The sequence below is a fragment of the Vulpes lagopus genome, chromosome 4, assembly GCF_018345385.1.
Source record: "Vulpes lagopus strain Blue_001 chromosome 4, ASM1834538v1, whole genome shotgun sequence".
Lineage (NCBI taxonomy): Eukaryota > Metazoa > Chordata > Mammalia > Carnivora > Canidae > Vulpes > Vulpes lagopus.
Genome location: NC_054827.1, coordinates 103,132,539 through 103,146,586, shown reverse-complemented (window position 1 = coordinate 103,146,586; position 14,048 = coordinate 103,132,539).

The window sequence follows — 14,048 nt, the reverse complement described above, 5'->3', positions numbered from 1 at the left end:
GAGTTCGACTGCTGAGCCACTCAGGCATCCCTAGCATCGGCATCTTAACAATAGTAAGTTTTCCAATCCATGAACATGGGATATGTTTCCTTTCATTGATGTTGTCTGTTTTTTTTTTTTTTCAGAAAAGTTTTATAGTTTTATAGTTATATAGTCACTGTCCAAGTGTTTCACCACTTTGGTTAATTCCTAAGTATTTTATTGTCTTTTTATTTTTTCTTTTCAACTTTATTATTTTGAAAATATTTTAAATTTATAGAAAAATCGCAAAAGTAATAGTTTGTGTGTGACCTATATCTAGCTTCACCTAATATTGACATCTTACACAACCACCATACAATTGTGGAAGTGGGAACTCAGAAAATAACACTGATACACTAAAATTAACTATACTACACATATTCAAAAGATATTTTCTTTTAAATGCTACTCTCATTCATAATTTCCATTTCAGGTTGTTAAATGTTAGTGTATAGAAATGCAGCTAAATTTTATATGTTGAATTTATATCCTGCTACTTTGAATTTATTTATTAGTTCTAACAGGGTTGGAGGAGGAGGATATCTTTAGAGTGTTCTCCATATAATATAATATCATATGTGGACAGAAATAATTTTATTTTTTCCATTCCAATTTAGATGACTTTATTTCTTTTTCAGTATTGTGTTGGATAGGTGAGGTGAAAACAAATATCCTTGCCTTTTACTTGATCTTACAGGAAGATCTAACAGTTTTTTTACTATTGAATATAATGCTCCTGTGGGTTTTTTGTATGTTTCTTTTATTATGTTGAGGTTGATTCTTTCTATTACTAATATTACTGTTACCTGTTGAGTTATTTTAATCATAAAAGAATGTTGAATTTTGTCAAATACTCTTTCTGCCTCAATTGAGACGATCATTTGGTTTTGTTATTTTTTTTTCTTAACTCTAGTAACCGATTTTTATATGTTGGGCTATTCTTACATTCCAGAAATAAATCCCACACAGTCATAGTATAAAATCTCTTTAATATTCTATTAGGTTCTGTTTGCTAGGATTTTGGTGAGGATTTCTACATCAAGGTTCATAAAAGAAATTGGACTATAGTCACTTTTTCTTGTAATATCCATGTCTGGTTTTGGTATTAAGATAACACTGGCCTCATAGAATGAGTTAGGAAGTGTCCACCTCTCTTCAAGTTCTGAAAAACTTTGAGAAGGATTGATCTAAGTTCTAAGAATTCACTAGTGAAACCTTCAGGACCAGAGCATTTTTTTTGTTGTTGGGAGATTTTTCACTACTCTTTAGTTTCCTTATTGGTGATAAGTCTGATCACATTTTTCTCTTACTTCATGACTTAATATTGGTCAGTTTTGTGTTTTAGGAATTTATCCATTTTATCTAGATTCTTCAATCTGTTGACATACAACTTTTTTTTAGTACTCTTATTTTTTTTTAATTCTATAGAGTTAGAAGTAATGATGCTACTCTCATTTCTGATTTTAGTAATTTGAATCTTCTCTTTTTGTTTTTCTTAGCCCATCTAGTTAGTTTGTCAATTTTGTTGATCTTTTCAAAGAAGCAGCTTATGATTTCATTGATTTTCTCTATTATTTTTCTATTTTCTATTTCAAATAGAAATACTTATTATTTCCTTTCTTATGCTAGCTTTAGGTTTAGTTTGCTCTTCTTTTTCTAATTCCTTAAGTTGTAAAGTTAGATTGTTGACATGAGATCTTTTCTTCTCTTTTAATGCAAGAATTTACAGCTACAAATTTCCCCCTTAACTGCGTTCATCTTACTTGGAGGTTTTTCACACAATTTAAACAACAATAAATGTCAGATTAATCAAGGGAGATGTTTATCATATTAGTTTATTAGTAAACTAATAAGTTTATTTGAGTTTATAATAAACTCATAAGTTTATGAGTTTTGAAAGTTAAACCAAACTTGCATGCCTGATATAAACTCCAATTATCATAATATATTATCCTTTTTATTTGATGCACACAAACTAAATTGTTAATGTTTTGAGTTGAATTTTTGTATCCATGTTTCTGTGACATTTTCTCCCTAATTCTCATTCTGGGTTTTAGTAAGTTAGTTAGCTTATTATTTATAATGTTTTGTGTAGATTTGACTCATTAGACAAGTTGCTAATTGTTCCCTCTTTCATATTCTAGAGGAATATGTGTAGAATTGGTATTATTTCTCATCTAAAAGTTTGTTACATTTTGCCAAATTTTTGAAGTCACCTACAGTTATTTTTTTTTGTTGAGAAAGTGTTTTTTTTATTTATTTTTTATTTTTTAATTTTTTTTACTACTGAATCAATTCACTTAACAGATATAAGGAGATTCAGATTAAGCATTTCTGTCTGAATAAGCATTGGGGTTTTTGTGTGTATTTCAAAAATTGTCCACTTTATCAAGTCTTTACTGACATATGTTATTCATAACATTCTGTTATTCTTTTTTTTATCCGTAAACTCCATGGTATCTGTCACCTCTCTCATTTCAAATAATGCTATTTGTGTCTTCTTGCTATTTTCTTGATAAATCTAGGTAGAGATTATTGAACCAGCTTTTGATTAGATTTATTTTTTCTCTGTTGATTTCTACTCTGTTTCATTGGTTTCTATTCTGATCCATATTATTTTCTTTTTTTCTGCTTCTTTGTGTTCCATTTGATCTTTTTCTAGTTTTTTCTGTTTTGGTTTTTTGTTTGTTTGTTTTTAAAGAGAGGGAAAAAGAGCAAGATGAAGGGAGAGGCAAAGGAAGAGGGAGAGAGAAAATTTTAAGCAGACTTCATGCTCAGCATGGACCCCAACGCAGGGCTCAATCTCAGGACCCTGAGATCATGACTTGAGCCAAATCAAGTCTGACACTTAACTGACTAAGCCACCCAGGCACCCCTATTTTTCTAGTTTTTTAAGGTTAAACCTGATGTTATTGATTTGAGATCATTGTCTTTTTTTTATAATAAATGTGTTTAGGGCTATAAATTTTTTTCTAAGTATTCTTTTAGCACCACCCACAAATATTTATATTTGCTATTTTATTTTCATTCTGATAATAATCTTTTCTAATTTATTTTTTAACTTTTTTAAAAGTGTACTATTTAGCTTCTAAACATTTGAGGGTTTTTTTTTAATTTATCTTTCTGTTATCTTTTATCTTGAGTTCTCATTTAATTCAGTTGTGTTCAGAAAACCTACATGATATGACATGAATCCTTTTAAATCTGAGATTTGTTTTACGGTCCAGAATAGGGTCTATCTTATTAATTCTTCCATGTGTAGTCAAAAAAATGTGCATTCTTCTGCTGTTGTGTAGAGTACTCAATAAATATTAATTAGTTCTATTTAGTTGATTTTGTTCAGATCTTTAATATTTTTACTAATGCTTTATCTACTTGTATGAGTTATTGAAAGTGGGGCCTGAAATCTCTGACAATAATTGTGAAATTATGTACTTATCTAGTTCTAACAGTTTTTCTTCACTTACTTTGAAGCTCTGTTATTAAAGATTTGTTTAGTGATATTATGTCCTCTTCATTAATTGACAGCTTTATCATTATCACTGTTCTTTATGCTTAGCATTATTATTTAGATTGAAACCCACTTTTCCTCATATTAATATAACCACTCTAGCTTTATTTTTAATCACATAGCACATTTTTAAAAAATACAGCTTTATTGAGATGTTATATATTATATATATTATATATTACATATATGTTATATATATATATGTTATATACATAACTTACCATTTTATAGAGTGAAATTCAATGGTTTAACTCATACTTGTGCAACCCTTGCCACATCTGACTTTAGAACATTTTTATCAACTGAAAAGAAACCCCATACTCATTAACAGTCACTCCCTCTCCCTCCTCCCTCTGGACCCTAGTAACCACTAATCTCTCTATGGAAGTATTGGACATTATTCACTCTAATCCTTCTAGTTGTTCTTTCCCCATCCTTGGACACCTTATTCACATGTAGGTTCTAATCAGTACCCAACTGAATGCTCAAAGAGGAGTCTCTGTGACCATTCAGGAAAAGATGTACTTCTACCTATGGTGGGACTAGATGGACAGTTTGTAACCACCCATTAAGTGATGACACGCAAGTGGAATATCCTATTCCTGCTGCACAAATCCTGCCCTTTTCAACTATCAAGAATTGACAAGTGTCACTTCTTCAAAACTATTCAGATCATTAAAAAAAAAAACTATTCAGGTCATGATTTCAAAACAAACAACAACAAAACCCAGTCCAGATAATATCAAAAAATAATTAATATGTTGCAAGTGAAACAGAAAAAAATAAGAACAACTGTTTCCAACAGAGGTGATTTCAAGAACTTGTTAAATATTTTGATTCAAATAATCAGTACTTGCTCAAACATGGAGGGATCCCTAGGACATCCAGTTTTCAGATCTGGTTGTTGTCACCACCCCCATTTTGACTATGTTTAGATCTACAAAGGGATTTGTTGCTGGCACATTTGTGGTTCTTTGCCTCATTCTTACTTTGTTCCTCTTTTCTGGTGATGATGAATCTATCCCTTAAAAGATCACAGAGTTAAAGTCAGATTTACTAAAAGTGGTGGCCCCACTTAATTTCAGTTATAGGTTTTCACTTCAAATTTTTAACCTCTTTTTGAACTATCTTGGTATATATATACACATATGTACAGATTATTAAAATGTATTAATAATATCACATGCATATATATCTACAAGGCTTCATTAGTTCTTTGACATTAATAACATTAATAACCTGGGCGGTATCCTCTTATTTCATCTTGCAATCCCATTGAAACATATACCCTGAGTCTCTAGATTGAAATGTCCTGGGTGACAAGCAATGGTTGGCATCCCTTACCTATCTCCACTTAATAAATCTCTAAGCAATTTTCTGTGCTAGGACAAGTAATGCATTGATCAGGAATTCAACAAAATCCTAGACTTTTGTTGGAGCGAAGGCACTCTCTCTTTCAATTTAAGCTACACTAGCCCATAATCAGAGACTTTACATTGGAACGTCTAGTCTCTCTATAAGTTATACCCATATAGTAAGACCATGAAGGTTACATGGACTATCTCAGCATTGTATTTTCAATCCATTTGCATTTTTAGCTCTCAACCCCTTTCAAGATGCTTTTTTTAGAATGCCTCATTTGAACATTGAGTTGAAGAAAGCACTTGTCTTTATGTATAAAATATACTGTATTAATCATTCCCATGTATGTGATACTGTAGCACTCTTAAGTAGTTGATTATTTTACATTGTATAAATAATATTACCTGGTTGATATATGTCAGAGAACTGAAATGCTGATTGGTATCCAAGCAATCACTTCAGATCTATTTTCTGCTCTTCTTCTCCTGTGTTAATGAGGTTTAAATGCTCTTTTTGTGTGTAAGAGATAAAGTATCGGAGATGCATGCAAACATTGGTGCCATTTTTATTGTATTGATATGTCACAAAACCCTTAAAAATAAATAACTTTCCACTTAGTCATTTGTAATCTATGTTTTTGAGATAGAGGAGAATTTAGCTGTGTTATTAAATGTTTGTACTTTGCAAAAGGGATACAAGAAGTTGATAAAAGAGGTCCCAGGATATTGATTAACTTACCCAAAAGCACAAAGGCAGTTCATTTGCGTTCAAGGAATTTATTTATTTTTTTTTTTTTTTATAATTTTTTTTTTTTTTTTTAATTTATTTATGACAGTCACAGAGAGAGAGAGAGAGAGGCAGAGACACAGGCAGAGTGAGAAACAGGCTCCATGCACCGGGAGCCCGACGTGGGATTCGATCCCGGGTCTCCAGGATCGCGCCCTGAGTCAAAGGCAGGCGCCAAACCACTGCGCCACCCAGGGATCCCGCGTTCAAGGAATTTAAATGTAAGAATATACATCTTCAGTGTATATTTCAGTATAATTTCATCCAGTTATTTGAAAGCACTCATAAATGGGTACACAAGACAAAGACTGAAACGTTTAAGTGTTCATTAATATGTTAAACTATTTTAAAATGAAAATAAGTATCTGTAAATGACGAGATACATTTCCCTCAAAATAATATATCATTTTAAAGTTGAAGCAATTGGTTTTCTAAACAATGAGTCAAACTTCAGAAAGAGAGGGTCATCCATCAAGCAAAAGCCTGGAAACTACAACTTACCATCCTGAGTCAATTGTTGAAACAGCTGTATATTCTTCCTAGAGCTATAAAAAAAAAAAAAAAAAAAAAAAAAAAAAAAGACATGCTCTCAAAGATGGTATATTCTGCAAAATTGTTCTAATTATCAGAAAACTAAATAATGCAAAAGAAATGTTTGCAATTGTAATAAACGTAACATTTTGCACACTACTTCTTTTACTTAGCATTTTTACCTGATTAGCCACAGACACATTTGTTTTGTTGAGTGGGGCCAGCAAGTTTAGAAACTGAGCTGAGTATTTTGGACAACAGAGGAAGCTTAACATGGCAACCTATCAAAATACTCTGCCTATGAAAGAAACTGCAACTAAACTTACAAGCTTAATATGTACATATAAGCATTAATACTTGAGAGGGTGATGGAAAGTTAGTTTATTTAGTTATTGCTTAAATGGGATGCTACTACACTCATCTCTGAAACATGTTTATTTTATTTTGAGATATGCTTTGGTTTTTGTTTACATTAAAAATGTCCATATCTCCCTCATACTTCCAGACTGCTACAGAGAATTCTATGATTCTGATGTATCATTAGTTATTAAGAATTCTTGTTCTTATTAAGAATTCTGCTATTAATGGCCACAATAGCCAAACTGTGGAAGGATCCTCGGTGTCCATCGAAAGATGAATGGATAAAGAAGATGTGGTTTATGTATACAATGGAATATTACTCAGCAATTAGAAACGACAAATACCCACCATTTGCTTCAACGTGGATGGAACTGGAGGGTATTATGCTGAGTGAAATACGTCAATCGGAGAAGGACAAACAGTGTATGTTCTCATTCATTTGGGGAATATAAATAATAGTGAAAGGGAATATAAAGGAAGGGAAAAGAAATGTTGGGAAATATCAGGAAGGGAGACAGAACATAAAGACTCCTAACTCGGGGAAACGAACTAGGGGTGATGGAAGGGGAGGAGGGCGGGTGTTGGAGGGGAATGGGTGACGGTCACTGAGGTGGTCACTTGACGGGATGAGCACTGGGTGTTTTTCTGTATGTTGGTAAATTGAACACCAATAAAAATTAATTTAAAAAAAAAAGAATTCTGCTATTGATTGCTCCTTAGACCATTTGTAAATTCTATTGCAAAAAAAAAAAAAAAAAAAAAACAGCATGGACATATTCATCTAGGACAATTTCTTTGAAGTAGAATTACTTAGTCCAAAAGTACATAAATTGATAAATTGGATAGATAATGGGAAATTGTCCCCCCAAAAATAGTTGTAATCCAACCACAGTTTTACTACAATATGGCCAACTCTTATGAGAATTACTTCTTACTCCCTTTCTTGCCAGTATTGTGTGTGTGTGTGTGTGTTTGCATGTATGTCTTTTTCTAATTGATTGATGGGAAACAGACTATGTTATCAAATTAATAGATGTCAAATGTGTTTCCCCATTTGTTGCTTGATTTTGAAGTATCTTTTTCATAGTTCTTCAGTGTATTTAGTCAAAGCTGGATGTCTCGTATGGGAGGAGGATTCTAGGTTTTATGTCCTACTTCAACCGTTCTTTAAATTAATATATATGGGGCGCCTGGGTGGCTCAGTGGTTGAGCGTCTGCCTTTGGTTCAGGGTGTGGTCCTGCAGTCCCAGTATTGAGTCCCACATCAGGCTCCCCTAGAGGAGCCTGCATTTCCCTCTATGTCTCTGCCTCTCTCTTTTTGTCTCTCATGAATACCTAAATAAGATCTTTAAAATTAATTAATTAATTAATATATAGAACTATTTTATTCTAACTCTTTAATTTTTCAGGTTTAGCTCTTTGATCTACATGGAATTTTTTTTGCATGCAATTTGTGACGTGAGTCTAATGTTACTTGCTTTATAGAAACAGAAACTGTCACAATATCATTTTGTGAATGCATCTTCCCTTACTTGTTTGAAACCACACCATACACTAAAAATCCGAAACTCTCCCATTGAGAAATTTATTTTTTATACTCCAATCAAAACTGTTTATTTATAACTAATATATATAATTAATTATATTATAATGTATTAATATACATAATACATTATAATATATAATTATTATATATCCAAATATATTATTAAATCTAAATTTTAATACATAATTATTACTTTGCATTAGTGTTCATTTTGTTTCACAATACTCCTATATTTGTGTAGTTTTTATTTAAGATAAATTTTAGAGTCAGAATTCTGTAAAATATTCTACTGGGAATTGAATTAAAAAGCATAAACGTTACAGGTGAATGATTTACATAACACTAGTTTCTCTCTCTTTCTCAATTTTCATATATAAATTGTTAAAATTAACGGTACCAGCCTCCTGTAAATATTATGAGAAAAAAATGAGTTATATGTCAGCACTTCATAATGCCTTATACTTAGTTTTATTATTTTCATTAGTTTCTTTATCCCAAAACATGGAATATATATGCATTTTTAACTATTTAGTAAATTCTTAATATTATTTTCACACATAGGTCTTGAACATTTTCTTAATTTTATTTATAGATACCTTATTGCTTTTATTATTAATATGGATAACATGTTCTCTACATTTCCTTACTTACCATTGTCACTATATAGAGCAGCTATTGGTGTGTTTAATGTATACAGACCTACCATACCCTCTTCTATTTTTTTTTTTCAAGAAAAAATGGTTCATTTACATTTACATTTTTAGAGCTGTTTTAGGTTCACAGTAAAATCGACACTAAGGTACAGAGATTTCTTATACAACCCATGCCCCAAAATATGCATGGCCTTCCCATTATCAATAACCCCCACCACACTGGTACATTTGCTACAATTGCTGAACCTACTTTTACATGTCATAATCACCCATAGTCTGTAATGTACATTAGGATTTAGTCTTGGTGTACATTCCTTTTGGATTGGACAAATGTATAATGATATTTTTCTTTTTATTTCTGTTATTGTATTAAATATGATTTAATTTTCTAAGTAAACATCAGATAATTTGCAAAGATTCTCTTCTCTCTTCTTAGTATATAAATATCTTCTTTCTTTTGCTTTTCTTGTTTTACTGTCTAGGGTATCCATAAGACTGTTAAATAAGACTGGAGGAAACAGATGTGCTTCTCTCATCTCTGATTCTAGGAGCTAACTTCATATATACATTAGGTCTTTCCAAAATATGTTTTGCCTACCTATCACTGATACATACATGGCAGTGTCTTATTGCACTTCCCCAAAATGAGGATTTTTATTGGCAATTTAATAGGTGCACTAATTCTATTTTTATTCATATTTCTTTATTCTAAGATTGAATACTTAATTATAGTATTTGTTACCAATATGCATTTACTAATATGTGTTCATGTTCTTTGGCTAGTTAATAGGCTTTAAAGATGTTCGTATTAATTAAGTGATTTGAAGACAAAATACATTAACCTTATATATAATTGGCAGAAGTTTAGTTTTCCCATTTTTTTTTTTACTTACCCATTGAAACAGGATCACATTTGAATGTTAGGAAAAGCTTCTCTTTGACTGCTTTTAAACTTCATTAGTTTGCCCACATAAAGATGTTTACTCCTATGTAATTTGAAATTGGGAAAAATATACATGGTATATCAAAGATCAGTGCATTACCATCCATGCTATGATAGGATATATTTATTGACTCTAAATAGTCAAAATATTTTAAGAAGGTTGAGAAAATATATGAAATCCCATATTTGTTTAAAAACATGCTTTTATGTATTATATATACACACACACACTTAGAGAGAGAGAGAGAGAGAGAGAGAGAGAGAGAAAGAGAGAGAGAGAGAATGTAAAGTAGATGTAAAAAATTGTTATTTTTGATATTGGAGGCATAAATTATATTTATTTTTAGAGTTTTTTCTATTTTTAAAAATTTTATTTATTTATTCATGAGAGACACACAGAAAGAGGCAGAGACATAGCCAAAGGGAGAACCAAGCCATGGAGAGCCTGATGTGGGGCTTAATCCCAGAACTCCCAGATCATATCCTGAGCTGAAGGTAGATGGCTCAATCACTGAGCCATCCAGGCTCCCTAGGATTTTTTCTATTTTCATATGTAATGAACATAAATTATTTTTTATAAAGCATAAAAAGTTTTTTAAAATCCTTCCAGATGACTCTGCTTTCATTATATATCAGAATAAGTTCCTGGCAGACCAATGCTCCCATAGTTAAAAGGTAAAGTCTGGGGAAAGCGCCACGAGGTGATACTGGAGAGTCAAAAAAGATCAGGCATATTTTGGAATGGATTTAAAACCTGGAAGAAGGGGGGCACCTCGTGGCTCAGTCCATTAAGCAGCCAACTCTTGATTTCGGCTCAGTTTCTGCTCAGGTCATGATCTTGGGGTCCTGAGATGAAGCCTCACATTGGACTCTGCATTAAGTAGTACATCTGCTGGAAGACTGTCTTTCTTCTTCTGCCCCTCCCCCTGCTCATATACTCCCACTCACTCTCTCTCTCTCTCAAGATAAATAAATAAACCTTTTTTTAAAAAGTGAAAACCTGCAAGGAGAAACAGCACAGGCTGAGTTTCCTATCCTTAGGTCTTTTGCCTTCATGAAGACCATTGTCACAGTGTGATGCATGGCAACAGAGCTCTGATATAGCACCTACCATATCTCAGACCTGAAAAAAGACAGAGACCCCAGCACCATAACTGCTGTGAGATGAGCAGGGTATCTGTAAAGTAGAAAGGCTAAGAATGAGGGCCGCAGGTTATATGTGTGTGAACTCTGCCCGGACCTCAGGAGGACCAAAGAACAATAAATGTGTGGGACAGATTCCAAACAACTCAGCTAGGGCTAAGTAATTGAGCAGAGGTCTGAGCTGCTAGCAACTGCAGATGAGGAAGCAATCTAATTGCATGCTAAAACAAAAGCAATGAAACTCTGGTAAGGAATATGTGTGTGTGTGTGTGTGTGTGTGTGTGTGTGTTTTATTTTATATGTATATATAAATCTCCAGAAAAGGATATTCGCAGTGTCCAGAAGACAATAAAAATTTATTTGACAGTTGAAGTATTAGGAATACATGATCCAATTTCAATGAAAAAGACCAAAACCAGGCCAATCCTGATATGGTCTGAATGTTGGGGTTGTCAAACAAAGAATTTAGAACAGTTCTTATTTATCATGCTCAATGAGATAAAGGAAAATACACTCAAAATAATAAAAAGTTAGGAAACTCAGCAGAGAGAAACAAAAAATATAAAGAAGATCCACAGTAATATTGGAGGCCAGAAAGATGCAATATCTAAAGTGTAAAAAATCACTGAATGGGCTTAATAGCAGAATGGGGATAATGGAGAAGAAAATCAATCAACCTAAAGATAAATCAATAGAAATGATATGATCTGAAGAAAGAGAAAAAAGCTCTAAAGTAATAAACTGAGCCTCAGACACATATAGATCAAGATTAATTTTATCTAAAATGCATGCAACATGAGTTGAAGAAGGAAAGATGAGGGAGAAAGGGGACAGCAGAAGGATATTTAAAGAAATAATTGCCAAAGTTGCTCAATTTGGGGACTGGTATAAATTTACAGACTCAAGAATCTCAGTAAATAAATTCCAAAGATGACAAATATGGTGAAAAGAATATCAAGGCATATCAGTATCAAATGGCTGAAAAACAAAAACAAAGATAACATCTTGAAAGCAGGCAGAGAAAAATGATGCTTTATGGCAGGTGCACAGTAATTTCAGTGACGTGGACTTCCTCAGAAATAACGAATTTGAAAACAACAAAACCAAAGATAAGATGCCAAAAGGAAAGACAAAACAAACAAACAGAAAAACCCTTAACCCAGAATTCTGTATACAATGAAAATATCCTTCTAAAAACATTTTTTAATAAAACAAGATTAAAGGAACTTCTAAGAAACACACCCCATTACAACAAATGGTAGATAAATTTCTTTAGGTTGAAGAGAAATGATACCAGAGTTAAACTCAGATCTTCAGAAGAAATGATAAGAATCACAAATAGTAAATATCTGAATAAATGTAAATGCCTTAATATTTTTCTCTTTACATCTGTAAAATGCATGATTTTAATGCAATATATATTGCATATCACATAATAATTAAGTGTAATGCTTAAGATATATTTTTTTTTCTCACAAGGGGTATGTTATTCTGTTGACATACTTCACATGAAGTCTAATTGCTAGGGTTGATAAATTAACAAAAGCAAAAATTAGTTCTTTGAGGGGCAAACAAACTGATAAACCTTTAACTAGACTGATCAAGGAAAAGAAGAAAACATATGACCAATAGGAGGAGTGAAGTAAAAGTTATTAATAAGGAATTAACAGACATTAGAAGTACAATAAAATAACGACCACATCATCAAAACAAACTTTAGAATTTACATGAAGTGGACAATAAAAGGGCAACAAAGAAAGATACAACAAGAAAAATGACACAAGATGAAGCTAAAAACCTGAATAGTGAGATACCTATTAAATAAAATAAATTGTTAATAAAACTTTCCCACCAAGAAAACTTTTGTTCCATATGTTTTAGTGGTGAATTCCATCAAACAATTAAGGTAAATATAACTAATATTAATTACACAAAAGCTTTCAGAAAACAAACGAAGAGGGAACACTTTCCAGCACCACCCTGACACTAAAATCTGACAAGTGCTTTATCAAAATGGATAAAATCACTCATCATCATAGATGCAAAAATGTAACTACTAGCAACTGAATCCAAAATTACATATAAAATAGATAATCACAGGGTTTACCCAGGTCTGCAAGATTGTTTTCACTATCAAATATTAATTAATGTAATAACACAACATTGGTTAATTTCAGTTGGTCTTGGATCGACCACAGCTTTATCTCCAGAGCTACTGAGTCTGAGTCAAAGCTATCAAATCTATTAATTAAAGATCAATAATGTTCTGTAACTGTCTGTACCTGTGGTGTTTCAGAGAAGACTTTCTTACTTTGCCAACATTGTTTATTAATAATTAGATTTATAAATCGCACCCAGTTTCAGTGAAGCCTAGCTGGATTGGGGGAAAATGTAAGTGCTCAAAAATTTAAGCTGGTCACATAGCTGGAATAGATGTGACCACAAGCAGTATTTGGGGATTCCTATTACAGAAGTGCTTCAAATAATGCCAGTAGTGGTGCAAGGCCTAGAGGCAAAGTGCTTCAGTGTAACATAGAAGTGTTAGAGCAAACAGCCTATGCCTGAAATTCCTGGACCCCTATCAACATGTATCTTTCTTCTTTTACTACTGTGTTTTACCCTTTACATATAAAAAGCTGGTCTATTAGAATACAGTGTTTGAGCCTCTAATAAATGTCATAATTTATCATAATTACAGAATATAAAAGAAAAAAGTGATAATTTTAGTATATATATATGTATATATAATTTCACAGAATTCAACACAAATTAACAATTAAAAAATTCATAAATTTTTAATATAAAGCATGTTCCTCAATCTAATAAACATCATCTACAAATGACTTACAATAATGTCATGTTTAAAGCTGGAACATTTTGGAACATTTAACATTTTAATATTGTGGGAAGAATAAAATAAGCATTCCCACATTGGCCATTTTTGTTAAGCCTTATACTAAAGATTCTAACTATTGTAAAAAGGCAAAAAGAAGAAATAAAAAGTATAAAGCCCAGAAAGGGAGAAACAAAACTCTCTCTGTTTAAAAATGCATGATTGTTTACATTTTAAAAATTCTAAGAAATTTACAAAACAACTATTAGAACTAAAAAAGTGAACTTAAAAGTTCTCAGATTCATGGTAATACACAAAAATCAAATATATTTTTGTATACTAAAACCAAACAGAAACTG